The sequence below is a fragment of the Podarcis cretensis genome, assembly GCF_951804945.1.
Source record: "Podarcis cretensis genome assembly, chromosome: 1".
NCBI classification, from domain to species: Eukaryota; Metazoa; Chordata; class Lepidosauria; order Squamata; family Lacertidae; genus Podarcis; species Podarcis cretensis.
This window is the reverse complement of record NC_137170.1, coordinates 34,731,728-34,752,952: the sequence shown is the minus strand read 5'-3', so window position 1 is coordinate 34,752,952 and position 21,225 is coordinate 34,731,728. Positions and strand designations below refer to the sequence as shown.

Here is a 21,225-nt window from a genome sequence, read left to right as displayed (position 1 = left end):
CGACATCTATTTATTTCATGTTCCCAATACTAAATGTTTCTCTTCTATGGTTTTTCAGGAAACCAGCTGTGAGGGTTGAGAGGAATATGTTTGTCGTTGTGGGACGGATTGCTAAAAACAATACAACTGGGGTGTATTTTGCCATGACGATTCTTTAAATAGTCTCTGGCATGGCACAGAGGAGTTAATAGCATCATTAAACACAGACAGACAGACAGACAGACAGACACACACACACACACACATGTGCAATGAAGGACCAAAAGCATCTTGTCTCCACTAGCATAAAAATACTGGGGAGAAATGTAGGTATGAATGCATTTTATCTGAGTAAACTTACAACATATTTACAAATGGGTGCCCTTGAATGCTCAGTGGATTATGTGAAATTGGTTACCAAAAGCTATTTGCCCTTCCATTGCTTTCAATCTTTAGCATTTCTGACATAATAAAATGATAGGCAAATCTCCTTGCATGGCTTCTTGCCATTATAGACTCCCTGCTGTAGCTGCTTAAAGGGCAAATTAACAGTAGCACAATTCAAGTCACCTCTTCACCTCTAATACAAAGCATCAGCTGCATGTTCTTGCTCTGCTAAAGCTCTCCATATGGTTACTGCAGGACCTTAACAAAAGGATTAAAAAAAAAAAGCGCTTAGAACCCAGAATGAAGACTGAATAAATAGGAAGAGGGAAGCAAAAAAGTCTTTAAGTCAAATCACAGCTCCCATTTCTGTTATTTGAAGGTTATGTTGGAAAATAGAGAGGTACCATCTGCAATTTATTAATACGTTGTAATCTTCATTAGTTAATTTTTGCTCAGTGCAAATGTGATTAAGGATGTGACCTTCAGATGATGATTATTAATACCAAATATTGCATTATGAAACTATTAAATTGTAGGCAAATATTGGTACTTTGCAGACAATCAGAATGATAAGTGTGATAGTTTGTAGAGATACTGTACCAACATTTCCCTCTGACTGATTGCATTGCATATTGATATTAGCAAGTATCAGTATGTAGTGCAATCAGTCAGCAGAAAATGAGTGAAATGTAAACTAATGAGAGCTAATTGTCTCTTATAATAGCAAGGACACAGAATTCTATCAATTAAATTAGGCTAAGTTGAAACAGTGATCAATGTAATAATGTTGTGATATCAACCAAATTAGATGCAGTAATGAAATGGGTGATGTGCTAGGGTGACAACATAAGTAAAGTGAAACTTTTGATTGGGTTTTAAAGTCAGTGAACCCACCTGCCCCTACCTTGCCTTAACCCAATGCAATATTCTCTTTAGCTACAAGCTCAGGACTGAGTAGGTAGTGTAATACAATACATATCATTAAGTATATGGTTACATTCAGACCATTAATCTGTCTAGTTCAGTACTGTTACTATACTGTAGACTTTCCCAACCCGATGCCTTCCAGAACTTGCTGGACTACAACTCCCATCATCCCTGCCCTTTGGCCATGCTGACTGGGGCTGATGGGAGTTGTAGTCCAAAACATCTGGAAGACACCAGACTCGGGGAGGTTGCTTTAGACTGGAGGATGAGGATGAATTCTCAGTAGAAAGTGGCAGTAGCTCTCTAGGACTTTTTTCAGACCCACCTAGAGATACCAGGTAGTGAACCTTTTGGAGGCAAAGTGATGCAAACAGAATACAGTGATACCTCTAGTTACAAACTTAATTCGTTCTAGAGGTCCGTTCTTAACCTGAAACTGTTCTTAACTAGAGGCATGCTTTCGAGGCCTTTGATAATATTTCCTGGAATTTTATGAAGAAAAATCTTAAGGGAATGGGAGTGGGACGGGGGTTTGAAAATGGTATAGAGGCTATTTACTCAGAACAAAAAGCAAAACTAATAGTTAACAATGTGGTGTCAGAAGAGTTTAGAATAGAAAAAGGAACACGACAAGGCTGCCCTATCTCCCCATTGTTATTTATTTCGATCCTGGAGGTGCTCTTGAATATGATCAGAAGGGACCAGTGGATTAAAGGAATTCAGGTCGGAGCTAAACAATATAAACTTAAGGCCTTTGCAGATGACCTGGTCTTGACATTACAGGAGCCGGAATCTAGTACAAAAAGGGTTTTAGAATTGATTCAAGAATTTGGTCATGTGGCAGGATTTAAATTAAATAAGCAAAAAACTAAGGTTTTAGAGAAAAATTTGACAACAATGGAAAAAGAAAGGTTTCAGAAGGAGACAGATTTAATTGTGGTTAAGAAAGTGAAATACCTAGGGATTAATATGACGGCCAAAAATTTGAATCTATTTAAAGATAATTATGAGAAATGTGTTACGAAAAAGGAGCAATGCACCAGCGAGCTGCAGCTGGCTGGAAAGCCAAACAGGATGTTGATGTTTGGGACTGTACCGTGGGAGCAAGGGGACAGTCTATTCACTGTACTGAGCACCGGATGTTAGCTCAGAGTGTCACCTGATATGTACTGGAAGTACAGGGGTGGAGTTTCTCTCTCTGCTGTTGGTGTTTGGAGAGTGCAGACATGTTTCTCTGTACTGCTGCATAGACAGAAATAAAGGCATGTAAATACATTTCTGTCTGTCTCTTTCCCCCTCCTGGGGAAGACAGGGAGGAGGGAAGAGTGGTGTGTTCTTCTCACGTTTGAGGAGGATCGCCGATAGACTCTCCTGCCGGGAGTCGCTGACAGGGAGGTCAACAAGTAATCTAAGCCGGGTGCCTGGAGAGTGGCACATTCCTCTGACTTGGCTTGAAGATTACAACAAAATGTTGGTCAGAAGTTAAAAAAGATTTAGAAATTTGGTCAAAACTGAAGCTTTCCTTGTTGGGCAGAATTGCCGCTATAAAGATGAATGTATTGCCAAAAATGTTGTTTTTGTTTCAAACTTTGCAGATTGTGGACAAGATGGATTGTTTCAAGAGGTGGCAGAGAGATATATCTAAATTTGTCTGGCAGGGCAAAAAGCCCAGAATAAAATTTAAAATATTGACCGATGCTAAAGTAAGAGGGGGGTTTGCCCTGCCAGACATGAAGTTGTACTATGAATCAGCAGCATTCTGCTGGTTGAAGGACTGGCTACTTCTTGAGAACACTGACATTTTGGACTTGGAAGGGTTTAACAATGCTTTTGGGTGGCATGCATATCTGTAGTATGACAAGGTTAAAGCTCATAGAGCATTTAAAAACCATATTGTCAGAAAAGCCGTGTTTAATGTCTGGACAAGATATAAAGACTTATTGGAAAGCAAGACTCCAAGGTGGTTATCACCTATGGAAGCTAAGGCTCTGAAAAAACTCAATATGGAGGCCAACTGGCCGAAATATTGGGAGATATTAGAACAAAATGGAGACACATTGAGATTGCAGAGTTTTGAAAAACTAAAAGATAAAGTGCGAGATTGGTTACACTACTACCAAATTAGAGAGGCCTTTAATTTGGATAAAAAAATAGGCTTCCAGGTGGAAAAATCGAAATTAGAAACAGAATTGTTAGAACCTAAAACTAAGATACTTTCAAGAATGTATAACTTGCTGTTAAAATGGAACACTCAGGATGAAACGGTCAAATCAGCTATGATTAAGTGGGCACAGGATATTGGTCATAACATCATGTTTGCTGACTGGGAACAGTTATGGACCACCGGTGTAAACTTTACGGCATGTAATGCCTTAAAAGAAAATATTATGAAAATGATGTATAGGTGGTACATGACCCCAGTTAAGCAAAAGTATATCATTTGCCTGATAACAAATGTTGGAAATGTAAAGAAACTGAGGGAACATTCTTTCACTTTTGGTGGACGTGCCCAAAGGTCAAGGCTTTCTGGGAAATGATCTATAATGAACTAAAAAAGGTATTTAAATATACCTTTCCTAAGAAACCAGAGGCCTTCCTTTTGGGCATCGTCGGCCAATTGGTGCCAAAGAAGGATAGAACATTTTTTATGTATGCAACAACAGCAGCAAGAATACTTATCGCAAAGTATTGGAAGATACAAGATTTGCCCACCCTGGAAGAATGGCAGATGCAAGTGATAGACTATATGGAGATGGCAGAAATGACTGGCAGAATACGAGACCTGGGAGAAGAGTCGGTGGAAGAGGACTGGAAGAAATTTAAAGACTACCTGCAGAAACATTGTAAAATGTCTGAATGTTAAAATGATGTTGGGCTTAAAGAGAATATGGCATTAGTGATCTAGTTAAAAGGAGTATGAAAAAATTCTTAAAAAGAAAAGGGGGAAAAAGATCAGAGTAATATTATGTCAAATTTAAACAAAATGGCACAAGGGTTTAAGTTATTAAGAAGGGTTAAAATTTGAGAATGAGAAGAGAAGGAAAATTGGAGACATAATAGGTTGAAATATATAATTATAAACGAGGTTTGAAAGAGGCTTAGAACTTGCTGAATTTGATTGTGTGAAGGGGAACACAAAGAAGGGAGATGTGAGGAAGTCAAGAAAGAAGGTTATATAGATAATAAGTTAAAAAAATGGATTTTCTCTTGTTTATGTTTTTATTGTTTTTTCTGTTTCTTTTTGATGTACTTTTTCTTTTTGTTGTTTCTATTATATAAAATCTTAATAAATATCTTTTTTTAAAAAAAAATAAAAAAAATAGAGGCGTGCTTTCGCTACATCTCACTGCCACTACGCCACCGGCACACGATTCCTGTTCTCATCCTAGGGCAAAGTTCTCAACTTGAGGTAACTCTTACAGGTTAGCAGAGTTTGTAACCTGAAGCGTTTGTAACCTGAGGCGTTTGTAACTAGAGGTACCACTGTATACAAAAAGGAAAAGACATGTGAAGCTTACAGGAATGGTGTTAGTGAAGAACTCTGGCTAGTGGAGTATCCATCAGAAGTGGCTTAAAGCAGATCACCAGTGCTAAAGACAGGCTGGTGTATGACAAGGGAATAGCTTGAGCAGGCATAGGCAAACTCAGCCCTCCACATGTTTTTTTGAGACTACAGTTCCCATCATCCCTGACCACTGGTCCTGTTAGCTAGGGATGATGGGAGTTGTAGTCCCAAAACATATTGAGAGCTGAATTTGCCTATGCTTGAGCTGGAGGGAAACCTCCAAATGTCAATGGCAAATTTGAAATTCCTAAGAAGCATATTTTGGTTCATTTTCGCCTCTCTATTTGAATCTTTAAACAGCAGGGATAGAACACAGATGGGAAATTGCTCACTCTTCATTTCTGGTGTGAGAACAGCTGAGGCTGTCAGGTCTGCGTGTGTCTTCAAGGAATCTCCAAGTGGAGCAAATGACCTAAGGGAAAAGCTACAGCCCTGATAAACACTGTTGACTACTGACATATATGCACAATTCTGTTAATAGTGCTTGCGGATGAGGAGGAAATTTGATTCTCAGTGTGCTTTTAAAGGAGAAGCTATCTAGTTTGCACTTACTGAAGCAGTATGAGACCCAAAGCAAAGCCATCCTTTGAAAATGACATTGTTCTGAATGCTTCTATTTTTCTACTTAGTGTATGTGTGGGGTTTTGTTTCAGCGTCACTTGTGTGAGTTCTCTTTCTGTTCACTTGTTATATTTCCTTGGTGATGAGAGAAGTTGCAAGTGGCCTAGGGTTTGGTTGGTTGCCTTTGACTGGCTGTAGTGAGATTTGCTTATGTGTGTGAGTGTGTGAGGGGATGGATTTTTGGATCAGGTTAGCCATATTGATTCATTTGTTGTCGGTGGATTCTTGTTGTTGTCTTGTTGGGCTGTGTTTGTGATGAAGGGGACCCGTACCGGAGTAAAGGCATCTTCTTCTATTTGTCCCCATGTCAGTTTCAGTTTATTGGTTAGCTTTTCTAGTAAGGCTGTTTCCCATACTGTTTGATACCATTGGTCCAAGTAGGGTGAGTAGGGTGACTTCTAATACCTGCTTAGTTAATTTGCATATTTCTTGTATGACTGATGTCCAGAAGAGTTGGATTCTGGGACATTCCCACCACATGTGGAGGTATGGGCCTGTGGAGGTGCAGCCTCTCTAGCATTTCGGTGAGGTGTATATAGAAATGGGAAGGCCTGGACAAAACCCAGATTTTTTTTTAAAAGTTTTTTTCATTTCCCCCCAAAGCTGCCCCCCCCCGAAAATTGGAAAAAAAGTGTGTGGAATATTCAAACTATATCAAACTACCCCCCCCCCAGTCCTCCCCAAAAGCTTTGGTAAAAAATGGGGGGGGGTTTCCAGTTTTTCCCCAGGTCTCCCCATCTCTAGGTGTATAGGTTGGAATACAATTCTGCAAATTCTGAGGTTATTCCTTTGGAGGAGAATGTTATGTTGCTGGGTTTTTTTGGTGATGCAGTGAATTCTTGTTTTGAGTGTTTTTTCCCCTTACACCTGTTTGCTAATAGTCTGGATTTTCCCCCTCCATACTCGTAGAAGCGCTGTTTTGAGTATAGGATGTTGATTATTGTTTTGTTGATTTCTAGTGAGTCGAGTTCCCTCCTTTTTTGCTCTATAAATTTAAGGAGCCTTTTGGCTCCTGTTTGTTTGTAGCGTGATGAGAGGGCCATGATGTCTTGTTCTATTTTGCTAATTTTTGAGGTGGTTTGTTTTTTAAGCTGTGCTTTCTCTTTTACGCAAGCTCCCCTGGGGACAGCTTTCATGGTGTCCCAAAGGAGGGGGTTGTTATATTGTCTACATCATTTTCTTTGAAATAGTTTTGGAAACTTTTTGTGAGACTCTCTCTAATTAGTTTATTTGTGGTTAGGATGGGACTGAAGAACCATGATGGGGTGGTTCATGTTTTGTCTCCTATTTTAAGAGTAGCTTCTATTGGGGCATGGTCTGTGATTTTAATGTTACCTATGTTCATTGATTCAACCAGGAGGATTAGGCCTTGTGGGAGCAGAATGCTGTCAAGTCTGGACACTGCGTCGTGGTGCCTGGATTGTAATGTGTGGCTGGTGTCTCCTGGGTTTTCTTCACCCCATATGTTTTTTAAGCATTTTTAATAATTTATAAAAGTACCTACCGTATTTTTCGCTCTATAGGACGCACTTCCCCCCCTCCAAAAATTAAGGGGAAATGTGTATGCATCCTATGGAGCGAATGCAGGCTCCTTGGCTTCAGCGATAGCAATGTGAAGCCTCCAAATTGCAGAGGGAGGGCTCCCCCCGCGCTCCTTGGCTTCGTGTTGCTTTCGCTGAAGCCGCCTGAAGGCCGAAGCCCCCGGAGCGCAGCGCGAACTCCCGCTGCGCTCTGGGGGCGTCGGGCAGCTATCCGCAAGTCTTCAGAGCACAGCAGGAGTTCCCGCTGCACTCCGAAGGCTTGCGGATAGCCGCCTGAAGCCTGGAGAGCGAGAGGGGTCGGTGCACACCTCTTGCTCTCCAGGCTTCACTTCGCTGGAGAGGCTCTGCATGGTTTTCCCTCTCTGCGCAGCGCCCCTTCAGCGATGCGGGAGGAGAAATGGAAGGGGCTCCGTTTCTCCTGCCGCTTCACTGAAGGGGCGCTGAGCAGAGGGGGGGAGAATTTCTCCCCCTGTTCTGCCCCTCCAGTGGTCCGGTGCGTCCTATAGAGCGAAAAATACGGTAATTGTTTGGGGTTTCCTTCAGAGGAAGGTTGCCCATGGGATTGTAGGGTGGATGTCTTTCAGGGACGTGCCTCTCATGTTTAGGCTGAGATCACTTCCCAAGATTGTTTCCCCTTTGGAGAAGGAGAGGAATTTATTTAGTGTTTTCTAGATGAACTCTAGTTGTCTTGAGTTTGGGGCATATATATGGAACCAATGGTCAGTTTAGTATTGTCATCTAGCATCCCTTTAACAAGATTTTATCTGCCTCTTTTGTCTTTTCACACTGTTGTCGCTTTGAAATTCAGGTCTCTACTGAATATCATAGTTACTCTGTGGGCCTTTCCTGAGCCAGGTGCAACCCATTGTTGACTGAAGCGGGGTTCGCTCAGGAGTTTGCTTCCTTTGGGTAGATTGTGTGTTTATTGTAGGAAGGCAATGTGTGATCTCATGGTGTTTACAAAAGAGGTGATGCATTATCTTTTGATGCGGTTTCCGAACCCCCTCATGTTTAGTGTAATTGCTTTTAAACTAGCCATTCTGTTTGTCTACTTTATAGGATAATTCCCTGACAGTTGTCCTATGTCTCTCACTGTGTCTATCAAACCTATTGTGTTGCATTGACATAAAGTGTGATGGGTGGGGGAAGAGGTGGGTTAGAGTTACATTTGGGTTAAAGAGTGGGTATGAGGTCAGGAGTCTACTGTGAGAATATCTAGATATATACCATTATATCGTGAAGTTCAATCAGTGGGTTAAATGGAACACAATGGGGCATGTGGAGCATTTGCATATATTGTAATTAGGATGTGTGATCTGTATTTTAAGCTATTTTGTGTTTAACTTGTATTTCATGTATTGATTTTTACTGTTCATGCCTTAAATACATTACTTGAAGCTATACACGAATAAATAAATGATGGGAGATTCCAGTGGGGTGGGGACCTTCTTGAGCAGTGCTGCAGGATCTTGCAGCGCTGGTGTAATGCGGTCCTAGTGACAGACACCCTAGAGGTCTTTTGCTAGGTTTTGCATGAGCTGCACCTCACAGAGTTTCGAAGAGGATCACTACATATGATAACAATAGATACTTGATGTTATTCTAGAATGGCAGGCAGCAACAAGATATTGTCTCAACTCAGTTGACTTACCTGATTCTACTCTCAAATCGTGGACAGACACAGAAAAAACAAAGAGGTTTCAGGACAATGATTAGGCAAGAGACTGATGGCATTAGGGAAGAGATGGGTGCCACTCTCAGACTGAAAGTACATTAGTGTGAAATTGGACCTTCCTAATGAACAGCTGTTCTTAGTTTCACCTAAATATTGTATAAGCAGCAGTGGGCTCAGAAGGGTCCCAAGTAACAAACCTTTGGTGACAAAAGGAGGCTGAGCTCTAGGAATGCTGAGAGTTAGATACTCATATCTAACACAGAGTACAGAGCAGTGGAAAGGTTGAGGACATGTTCTGCAAGCAGAAGGTCTGTGGTCCAATTCCTGGCATCTCTAGCTAAGCAAAAAGTATCACATAGCAGGTGATAAAGACCACTGCTCATTGGACAATATAGGGCTAGATAGAGAAATAGTCTGTTTGGTATAAGGTCCCATTCCTCCTCTTCATCTCTTTATTTGCATGCCACTCTTCCTAGAAAATTGTGCCCAATTTTCTCACATGAACAGTAAATATAACATTATTTTTTTTAAAAAAATAAGAATTAAAAATAACTCTAATGTCCATAAATACAGAAAATAAATCCGCACATTATATAAAGCAATACACAAATAAGCTAACCTAATTGAACAACTTAAAATGAAGCAGGAGACACAATAATGCCTAACACAGAAATAAAATGATAGTATACAAGTTGGGCAGGGGTGGGATCATTATTCCAAAACGACATTCCATAGAAGCTCACCACAACTGACTTACCAGCATTAGATGGTAGCTACAGCTCCCACTTGTGGTAGCCTTCCTTCTCAGCTCTTACTGAGTTTCCTCTGTCAGTTACTTTCCCATCCTCACATGGGAAAGGTAAAGCTAGCCACTCCTCCTTCAAACCCCACATATTCTCCTGGAGTTTTGGTTTTGCTCACTGTGATACATGAAGCAGAGGTGTGTTTTACTAAATCAGCAGATATTGTTAGGTCAGTAGATACAATCTGCAGATATGTATGGGATTTTTTTTTAGTTCTTAAGATTACTCACATAGAAAATCATATCTACAATAAATGGGATATATTTGTAAGCCATCTGTGTTGTTATGCACACTGTTTTCTAAGCTTTTACAAAAAAATTGGTTGAAAAAATCATGGGATGATACAAGTTAGTTATTACACTTGTAAAAGGTTATGGATTAAGTCCAGCTGAGTTTTGTGGCAGATTTGGGATGTGTGATTAGAAGAAGGAAAACAAACATAGATTGAAAATGCCACCAACCTTTATTGGGCCCTGAGAATCTCTGAGTCTGCATGACAGGAGGCTTCCCTGTTTTCAACGGGATAAAGGAGACTGAAACAAAACAGCACAGATTCTGGCTATTTGCATCTTTTAATGAATACTCCTCACGTTTGGGCCCCTTTGTCAATCTCCCAGTTTTCAGGGGTTTAGCTGTTAAAAGTGTGGATAGCATTGCATGCCCTCATAAACCACGGAGTAGACATTTGTCTAGGATGTTCCCTCCCACTAAATTATGTTTCCCCATGGCTGTGCATGTATGGGGTAGCCAATTATCCTGTCTGGGTGTTGCCAACAGAGAGAGGTTTAAGAAAGCTAACACTGACTAATGCAAACAATTTTGTTTTAATTAAATTAACATGTTTAATGTTTTTAAAGTTCTGTGATGCTAAAGTTCAGTGATAGCAAATCCAAGTGATTCCTTATTCTCGCTTGCTTGGAAAGACCTAGAAAGAGATGAGGATGAGAAACTCCCACCATCTTAAACTTAAAAAAGCTCAAAGAGGTTAAAATGCAATAAAATAGTTTATGGCACCACTGATTTATGATTGCTCTGCAGACAATACACTCCTTGATATTACAGGGGGTGGGATTAATGCAAAGAATAAAGGATCGGCTGACAATATTTTTGTAACAGTTGTTAACAAGCTAGAAGACAAAAATACATAATTTATGGCACATGTTCGGAAATGGGCAGAGTAGTAGAGATTAAAACGTTATGGGTTAATGAACCCTGCATCAAATGAAAAACTGAATCAAAGTACCAAATTGCACATTTAGGAAAAAGCTCAGCTCTCCTGGCCTTGTGTGACTTCTGCAGGTTTCTAAGAACACACCAGAGCTAAATAGGCTACATAATTTTCTGTGCCAAAAAGGGCATAGTACAATTGTATTTACTGCTATCTTCCCACGACCCCCTGATATTTGTCATGCTACTTACCAAACCTTTAATCGCTTCCTGTATGTTGCGCGTTCATCCTGATTTGATTGCACAAAGCCTGTGCAGAAGTTATGCGATGTCCACTCTTTATTGCGCACTCATTTCTTTGCATGGAAGTTGTGTACAGCATCAGATATATGTTGCACATACCTAAATTTGCTGGTATGCAGTTGAATGCCTCCTGAAAAATAGTAACAGCCTGACTACAGGTGGAAGAAAATGGCCTGCTGCCTGGGACTGTGTGGGCACTCCCACTTTCAGCTAACTCTAGTCAGAATTGCCAGCTCTCTTTCTTTGCCCATTCCAACTTCCAGGCTGCTGTTTCTGTGTGTGCTCTCTCGCTTTCCTTTGTTGGGTATCTCATTCAAAAAACACAGAGAGAATCTCTGCTGCTATCCAGACACTGTCTCCTAACCATTAACAAATGAATGATCAGCCAGCAGCTGTATTATAAATGCAGCATAATATTCTATTCTTCTCTATAAATAAGACCTATTTGGTTGTGATGTCAATGCAGGTATGTGGGGGTTATATTCCAGGGATCCCACCAAAATCACATAGTGAAAACATATTTGGCGCAATGGCAGGTGGGCTTGCCAAAGTCTTTTTCCCCGGGACGTCTGCCCCCCTTTTATTTTTTATATTTTGCCAAGTGTGTAAAGTTGAATGTGCGCAAGTTACGAGCTTACTGAACACTGATATTACCTTGGACTGAACAGCTTGGAGTTGTATCCTGTTTGTGGCCTCTGTTGCACTTAAGAAACATCCTTTGACCTTCTGTATCCTCTGCAACTGTATAAGATGACCCTCTCATTATTTTCTGCTATTTGCTTTCTGCAATTTTATTGCTTATATTTATGATAGAAGAACTTCATCAACATTTGGTGATCAGGAAGTTTTAAATGTTTGACATTTTATTATTTTTTATATTTTGCTGGAAGCCGCCCAGAGTGGCTGGGGAAGGGCAGGGTAAAATAATAATAATAATAATAATAATTATTATTATTATTATTAGGGTTCAGCTCCAGCTCAATTGCTTCTGCTGCAAGGAGTGTCCATCCCAATGCTTAAAGCAAATGGGATGGGCAGGTTTATGTGTGTCTGGGGAGGAGAACAGTGCCAACAACTCCTCTCCACTCATGGCTTATCCTTTGGTAGCTCAGGGGTGGGGCACCTCAGGCCCAGGGGGGAAATGTGTCCCTCCAGAACTTTCTCTCTGGCACTGGTGACTTTCTTCAGGCCACATCTCATCCCTAAGCACACCTGTCACACTCTCCCTGTCACACTCTAAGCTCTCCCTGTCACACTCTTCGCTAGCTCTGCTTCTCATTTTTCTGGAGTGTTTTTGCCCAGCTGGAATGTGTCCTTGAATTCTGATAATGCCTCTTGCTTGCTCGGGTAGAGAATAGAGAAGGATGCATGAGTAGATGTAGAAATTAGCATACTGTACAAGGGTAAAATTTACATACATTGTTCCATCCACTTTGGCTAGATAGATCGAGAATAACTGATAGTAAGGAAATAGTAAATTTAATTCTTAGAGTACTAAAATAAAAACCCCTATAAAACACAAAAGCCAGAGGGGAAGGACATTAAAGAATATGTAGCATAAACTGAAATTCAAACCTTAAATGAAATAAATAAGTTATGGCTGGACCAAAGTGCAAGTTGTACTAAAATGCAGCAGACCATCCAATAATTAAAGATAGGAGAGCCACCTGGATCAGATGGTTTTATCACAGAGTACAATAAGTAATTTATTAATATTATCCAAGACACAATAACAGCAGCTCTAAATGAAGTATATACTCTAAACCATATACCTCAAGAATTGGGGAAATAATTTGATATATAATTATAATATAAATATATATACTAAAGGAAAAGGCCAAGGAGATGTAGCACCATACAGACACTTATTGAATTTTGACTATAAAATCTTTATAGCAGTTCTAATGAACAGAGTAAATAAAATAATTCCTATTAATATGGATTCAATGTGAATTAAATAATAGCCACAAAGTTCAAGCCAGCTTTTTTAAAGGTAAATCTAGGAACACTGATAGACATAACAGATTATAACAGAAAAAATAAACTGTCAGCTGTGTGTGTTTTTGGACACTGAGAAGGTGTCTGACAGGTTAAAATGGCCCTTCTTAAAGGACTGTATGCCATGTTATTGTTTTGGGACCAACTTCTGTGAATGGGTCAATATTATTTACATCAGGTTTCCCAGCTTTTCATTTGCTGAGGGGTGCAAGACAAGCGTGGCCTTGCCAGAAGTATTGTTTAGATCAGGGGTCAGCAAACTTTTTCAGCAGGGGGCTCGTCCACTGTCCCTCAGACCATGTGGTGGGCCGGACTATTTTTTTTTGGGGGGGGGGGGAATGAATGGATTCCTATGCTCCACAAATAACCCAGAGATGCATTTTAAATAAAAGGGCACATTCTACTCATGTAAAAACATGCTGATTCCTGGACTGTCTGCGGGCCGGAATTAGAAGGTGATTGGGCCGGATCCAGCCCCCGGGCCTTAGTTTGCCTACCCATGGTTTAGATGGTCCTTAGAACTTTTGGCAGAAAGCACCAGCTAGCAGAATAAGATTTCACATATACACATAGGACAAACAGAACTAAAAGTATGTGTGCTGAAGATATGGCAGTTTTTTTTGATGAATGGAGGAATTAGAAAAGTTCCTGCAGCAATATGCAAAAGTAGCTGGGTGCAAAGTCAGTGTTACAAAATTGAAGTGCTTCCTCTAAATCTTGAGGGTTTGATAAAATTCAGGATGCTAACTGGTTAACAAATAAGACTCTGCTCTAAAGCAAAATATCTGGGCTTGAGTATTAGCACAGACTTGCATGACTTGTATAACACCAATCAAATTACTTTGCAACATCAAGCGCAAAAATATTTAGAGAGATGGAGGAGTGCATCCAGGTCTCTGCTGGGGAGCATAAAGAAAGCCTTGCTGGATCAGACAAGGAGCATCCAGACAACTAGTTGTCCATGGGAAGGCTGCAAGCAGGACCTGAGTGGTTTCCAGGAACTCAGAAGAATACAGCCTCCAACTGTGAAGGCAGCATATAGCCATTGTAGCTAGTCGCCATTGACAGCATTACATAAGGTGCTTATATAAGATCCGAATCTGCTTTTCCGCTTACATAAGTACCTGGTTCCCATAAAGCCTTGATGCCGTATGATAAAATGTATTATTCATTAAGTGGCAGGCATCAATATTAAGAGTACGGATTCAGAGATTTTAAAAGTTTTTTTCAGATCCACTGAATTATTATGTTAGTTTTCCAAACCAAAATATGTTTTATTGCACCTTGATTGTGTCGAAATGCATGTAAAAATGGTGACCTCGGAAGCAGTTTCTTACAGTCAACGTGTTCACAGACTGAAAAATATATTAAAGAAACTATTTCCGCCCCCATTTAGCATGAAAAATAGCCAGTCATGTTTATACAACTAGCAGGCTCCAGTATGCTGGGCACAGAGCCATTCGTGGAGGGAACCCCACTACAAATAGCAGAGTCCCACTGTTCCTCAACCCCTGCAGACACAGATACTCAACACACGGGGCCATTACATGGAATAGGGGACTTGCATTCACCTCCATAAGAACTGCTGGATCTGGGAAATGATTTATAACGAATTGAAGAAAATGTTGAAGATAACTTTTGTTAAAAAACCAGAGGCCTTTTTATTAGGAATAACAGGTGAAGACATACCAAGAAATGTTAAAAGACTATTTATATATGCAACTACAGCCACCAGGATGCTACTTGCCCAGAAATGGAAAGAAGAGAAAGTACCAATGGAGGAGGAATGGATAACTAAGATGATAGACTATGCCGAAATGACAAAGATAACTGTGAAAATCTGGGACCAAGATGAAAAAAAAGTTTATACAAGACTGGATTAAATTTATAGAATACTTTAAGGTCCACTGTAAAGACTTAAAAGCCTGAGCAGGATTGATGTAGCATCTATGAGGTATTGTGAATTAGGGTTATCAATGGACTTGTAACTGAATGAAAAACTAAGGATGTGTATGGTAACAAAGGGGAGAAATTGGAAACCAGGGGGTGGGGGGAAGTCTAGGAGGGATGAATAAGTAATTAATTAGGATGTTAAATTATTGAAAATTTAATATGAAAAAAAGAGCTGCCGGATGAGGCCAGTGACCCATCTAGTCCTGTTCTCACAGTGGCCGACCAGATGCAAGTGGGAAATGTACAAGCAGGACTTGAGCGCAAGAGCACCCCCCACTCTTGGCCTGCTAGCAGGACCTCCATAATACAGACTTTCCACTTCATTTGGACAAGGAATGCAAGATCTGATTTACAGTGGTACCTCAGGTTACATACGCTTCAGGTTACATATGCTTCAGGTTACATACGCTCCACTAAGCCAGAAATAGTGCTTCAGGATAAGAACACAAATCGGGCTCCGGCAGCGCGGCAGCAGCAGGAGGCCCCATTAGCTAAAGTGGTGCTTCAGGTTAAGAACAGTTCCAGGTTAAGAACGGACCTCCAGAGCGAATTAAGTACTTAACCCGAGGTACCACTGTATTAACTTCATGTTTTTGTATGAAGGCCATAAGAAAAGCTCCACTGGATCATGCCAGTGGCCCATCTCGTTCAGAACATCCAACATTTTCAAGTCCCAAATTGGGACACACAGCTTCCAGGAAATGCTCCTGGGTGAGTGACATGACCTGCGCCTTGCTCTCGCCCTGAAAAAACGCTTTTCGGGGTGCAGCATGAGAGATCGCGGCACCCAAAATGGCTACCAAGATCTCATGTGAAAAAATGGGATTTCCCTTTTCCCAGGGCCCTTGGGAGGTGCACTAGTCCATTTCCCTCTTCTCATGCTGGCCAGCCAGATGCCCCTGGGAGTCCGGCAAGCAGGACATGCACACAACAGTAGTTTCCTCTCCTGCGGTTTCCAGTGGTATTGAGAAGCATATTGCCCCAACTGTGGAAGTCGAATATAGCTGTTATTGCTAATAGTCATTGATAGCCTTATCCTCCATAAAATCAGAAAAGTTGGAAGGAACCACAAAGGTCAGCTAGTCTAACTTCCTGTAATGCAGGAATCTCCCTTTTGTTGTTGTTAATTTTTTTTATTGATTTTACATTTTCAAAACAAATTTCCAGTATCACTACTAAACATTCGTTTTTCAATTCACCCCCTCCACGTTGACTTCCCTCAGCTTCCATTTCTGGTTTATTACATTCTGCTGTTTGTATATAATACAGTGTTATTACATTGTTATATTTCTTGTTTTATGTAATTAAAGTTGTAAATGTTTATTTAAATCCTGCCGGCGAGTCCATGTTTCCTCCCCCCTGCAAGTATATTGTAAAAGGTACCCATTCTTTTTCAAAGTCCCTATTGTCCTTTCCTCACAGTTTGTTAACTTTGCTAACTCTGCATAGTTCATCAGTTTTTCTTGCCATTGTTCTTTAAATGGTACTTCTCCAGTCTTCCAATTTTGTGCTATTAGAATTCTTGCTGCTGTTGTAGCATACATAAATAATGTTCATTTTTCATTTGGCAGCTCTTGTCCTAAAATACCTAATGAAAAAACTTCTGATTTTTTAAAGAAATGTTATTTAAAACATTTTTTTTCAGTTCGTTGTATATTGTTTCCCAATTTTTTTAAATAATCTTGCAATCCCATGTAACGCAAGAATCTCAACATGTGGTCCTCCGTCCAATTTGAAACCATACCAGATCCTGTTTGGCTTTGCAAATATGCTAGCAGTTTTATTGCTGCCTCACTAGGAGAGCATGAATTTGTCTAATCTTATTTTAAAACCGGGATGCGGGTGGTGCTGTGGGTTAAACCACAGAGCCTAGGACTTGCCGATCAGAAGGTCAGCGGTTCGAATCCCCACAACGGGGTGAGCTCCCATTGCTCGGTCCCTGCTCCTGCCAACCTAGCAGTTCGAAAGCACGTCAAAGTGCAAGTAGATAAATAGGTATACCACTCCAGCGGGAAGGTAAACGGCATTTCCGTGCGCTGCTCTGGTTCGCCAGAAGCGGCTTAGTCAGGCTGGCCACATGACCCAGAAGCTGTCTGCGGACAAACGCCGGCTCCCTCGGCCAATAAAGCGAGATGAGTGCCACAACCCCAGAGTCTGTCACGACTGGACCTAATAGAATGGTCAGGGGTCCCTTTACCTTTACCTTATTTTAAAGCCATCTATGTTGGTGGCAATAACTGCCTCTTGTGGGAGCAAATTTCATAGTTTAACTATGTGCTGTGGGAAGAAATACTTTATTTTGTCCAGTCTGAAATAGGTCACTGAGCTACGGAGGTGCTTGATATGATCCTGCAGGACTCATATGTTCCTACTTTGCATCCCAAATGGTAGCTGTGTTAGTCCATTGTATGAAAAACACTGGAGAGCTCTCTGGCCTCTGAAAGGCTAATATTTTTTGCCACGAGTTTTAGTTTGCTGCAGCCCATTTTGCCAGATTTGTTTTTCTTCCCATTTAATCTAACAATTGGCTGTAAAGCTGCTGAAGATGTCAATCTACTGGGAATAAATTTATGTAAGAAGTTATTTTCTGGAGACCACAGCTGACTGAATTTCTTCTTGAATACACGAGTTAGAAGGAGTGGCTGGGGTTCTGGCTTTAACAATTTTAAAAGCTTTTTACAAGGAGTTGCATGAGTTATTTGTAGGCTTCCAAATGGCCTTTAAAAGCTTTTATTTTTCTAAGGGAAATGTGGAATGTTTCTTTGGTCAAAATATTTCCTTCCAAAAGCATACAGTAAGTACATATTGCGGTATTCCTTCCAAATCCACTCCATTTTATATATATATATATATTAAAAAATGTTTCTGTAAAAGAGGGCTGACAATAGAAACACAATTTTTAACATCAAAACACCAGGAGGGAAAGGTGTATTCCTCACATCATCAAAAAGAGCAGTTTTGTCCTTTTGACCGTTTCTTCACAGCCTGCCTGCTTGCCACATCTGTTTGGCAGGTAGGTAATAAATGGTGAATTCACCTGATGGCTCGACAGCTTCCTTTGGTGGGGAGGGGAAAGGGAAGGAAATCAAGTAAAGTGCTCCTGCGAAAAGGATGGCAATAATTTTCACATCGCTGCAAACCATTCTGTGAGTCATTCCTGTTCCAAGGAGTGCACCAAAGCACCCCAGTTAATTCCCCACAATTGCCACAGCTACTGTACCTTTGTGACTCTACGCGTCATTTGCCCACTCGTAATCAGCAGCCTGGTAATCACTCCTTTCACAGTGAAATGGGTTTGTTTATTTATTTATTTATACTTGCCCTCCCCCTTTCTCTCCCCCTCCTCCCGTTTTGACTTAATTTTGACCTTCAGCAGCCAGGCAAGATTCCTGCCTCCACAACCGGCGACAGGTCGCTTCCGTCCGTGAGCGTGAGGTAAAAAGAGAAGTATAATGGTATGCATTTATTTCACATCCAGGCATTTGGATACTTCCAAGGACAATGCTGTTTTAGCCTGGCTCAAAAAGACAGCAGCAGCAGCAGCAGCAACAACAACAACAATTTCAAGGAAACAAAGATATCTCCAGCTTATTCACTGAAAGTGAGTAAGGCATGGGCACAGCTGCAGAATATGGTCCAAATTATCGTAGCTTCTTCATTTGCATCGCTGCCCAGTCCATTTCCTTTCAAGAACTCGAGAGTAGGCAAAATGAAAACCAAAGCTACATAACACACCAAATGAAACATGGGTTGGGGGGCAGAAATCATTGGAGGTTGCAAACTTTACAGTACAGGTAATGTGCATCTTACATGGGGGTTAGGTTCCTGGCCATCATGTATATAGGCAAAATCACATAAAGCCGGGAACCTCTGGAACCAGAGGTGCGAGGTTGCCCCTAAGATTGAAAGGGTTCAGCGTGTGTCACGTGTGATGTTGTGTGTGCTGCATGCCACGCTGGGGCGTAGGGAGGGAGGTGTGTATGGGGGTGTGGGCTGCCCCGGGTGTCATCCCTGAGGGGGTGACAAAATGGCGGCATTACTGTGGGGCCTGGCCTGCAGTACGCCTGAGCCACTTATCTCGGGCCCCTGTGCTGCCCGAAACGGCAGCGTGGGGCTTGTGCCCACCAGGCGGACTCCGTGGGCAGATCGGTGCACCACCCCCATGTGCGGATCGCCCCCCTGCCCCCGTGGGCAACTCACCCCGCCCCTGCCACTCCAGGTGCTGGAGCCGCTAGCTACGCCCCTGGTGCCATGCATGAGATGGACGCACACCATTGCATCATCTGAAGGGGGCTGAGGGCTCTGGAGGAGCCACCCACTGAAACTGCTACTCGTGAGATGTCCCACACACGTAATGGGTGCCAGGCCCCCTCAAGAGTGAGGGAGCCCAGTCCTATTCCAACAAATAGTCAGGGGACCAAAGACACCTCAGCCCCCTAGAATTGGCATGCCTGCCTGGAACTGCCCCCCTCCCGCAGAGGCAGAAGGGCTCTGGTAGGGCCCCGTGACCACAGCTTTGTGCAAAGGCTGGAATTGCTCTTGATAAAAATAGGAGAGGAGGATTACCTTCACAGTTGGGGCTGAAAAGCTAGCAGTGCTAATGCTCAAATTTCACATTTTTTTTCTGATCAGAGACATAGGAGGGACCTCCTTGCCATATCTATACCTTTGGATTAGAAAAGGAGATTGAAAGAAATGTCTCCACAAGTTCATAGAAGTATAAAAAGGGGGACAGGGAAGAGTGTGTGACTTTGATTTTTTTATTTATTTAACTTGCTTAACATTCTCACTGGGAGATCGTTCACCTGTATGAGACTGCAGAAAAACAAAGGAAAAAGAAACCAAGTTAAGTAGGTTTCCTGTTAACAGGTGGAATTCAGAGTTATAATTATTTCATTTTGAAAAACCGTTTTTTCCATTAACTTCTGATTTAAATTTTAATGCTTAATTTGTTTTGATTGAGTTTTTAATGTTAGTTAGTGAGGATGACACAATTAAAGGCATCAAGAGTATATAATTATGTTCCTTATAATTATGCCATAATTGTTTTAGTATGTTAAATGATCTGGCTAATCGATCCCCCCCCCCCCCGCCGCCTTTCCTGGTTAAACAGCAGCTTTACACCCATCCCTGTTTTGGGAAATGGCACACAATGTGGCTTTGGGGGAGTATATTTACAAGCATTTCCATTAAAGTTTCAATGGAAATTCACTAACTAGTGAAACATTCATGCATTGAATCTCTCCCTTTCCAAGTGACTTTTGCCAAAGTGCTGAATGCTTGGCTTGCTTACACAAATACAGCATTCAATCAAACTAATGGGTACCTTGGAGTACTCTTGTGCTGGATATTATTAAATCAACCACCCCCTTGACAAATATTGAGCTGTGATGATAAACACTATTTCTAACATGATGCCCAGGTAACAAGGCAATGCAGTTCTTTGGAAATAACATTAACATTAGGACAAGCCGTTGTATGATTAAGGTGAATGGCCAAATAAGTCTTCCTATTCCTTAATCTTCAGAAGATTATTGCACAAACACATCGACTGTTTTTCCCAACTGTGTTGGCTGCATATTAAAATAGTGATGTGCAAGTCTAACTACTTGACTCGAATTGGTGCTGTTTCACTCAAATTGGCTGCTAGGGAACATGCTTAAATTAAGGGAGAATGGCTGCTGTTTTTATTTGCTTGTAAGCAATGGAGCAAAAACAAACATACCTAAGAGTCCTGTGGCACCTTAAAGGCTGACAAATTCAGACGAACAAAATTAGGGATGGGAGCATCTGTCAATTTTTGGCTCTCAATTTTCCAATCTTAAATCCAGCTTTCCAGATTTTTGCCACAACAAATCCTCATGGAATATTCATCATCATTTTGGTGTGAATGGTTCCTAACAATCAGAATTTTTTTTATTGCAGTTTTTTTTTTTGCAAGCAATTTTTCCTTATATAATTTATGTATGTTTTAAATGTTATTTTCACCAATTTCTTCACTTTTATGCACACGTCCCCCTAATATATGACTTTTTGGAAAACACTGGTTGGTTGGAGGACTGTATTGCAAAATCCAGATAAATGCAGATTATTAAAAGGTGGCTGTGTTTCACAAACTGTGAATTGATCGATTCTCCTTAAAATGCCAACTGAATCAAATTCCTCCCCATCTCTACAGAAGACTAATTGGCCAATGTGTAGATATAGGTTGGCTTTAGTTTTAGTAGTACCAGATACTGACATGTATGCTTAAAACTGGATTATATTCCTGCAAAAACAAAGAAACAAAGACGTAGGCTCAAGTGG

The 21,225-nt window shown here is 41.1% G+C and overlaps 1 long non-coding RNA gene across 2 annotated transcripts in view; it reads right to left on the bottom strand.

Moving 5' to 3' along the window:
* Window positions 1-554: 554 nt before the first annotated feature.
* The window catches only part of LOC307204408, a 56,053-nt gene continuing 35,382 nt past the window's right edge, over window positions 555-21,225 (bottom strand). The window contains exons 2-4 of one of the 2 annotated variants that reach the window (XR_013833681.1): window positions 10,918-11,098; window positions 9,453-10,031; window positions 555-624 (exon numbers count right to left, since the gene is read on the bottom strand). This is a non-coding gene — a long non-coding RNA (uncharacterized lncRNA). Of the gene's footprint in view, window positions 625-9,343; window positions 10,032-10,917; window positions 11,099-21,225 lie in introns of those variants that run through there. The other variant, XR_013833682.1, reaches the window with a different exon arrangement.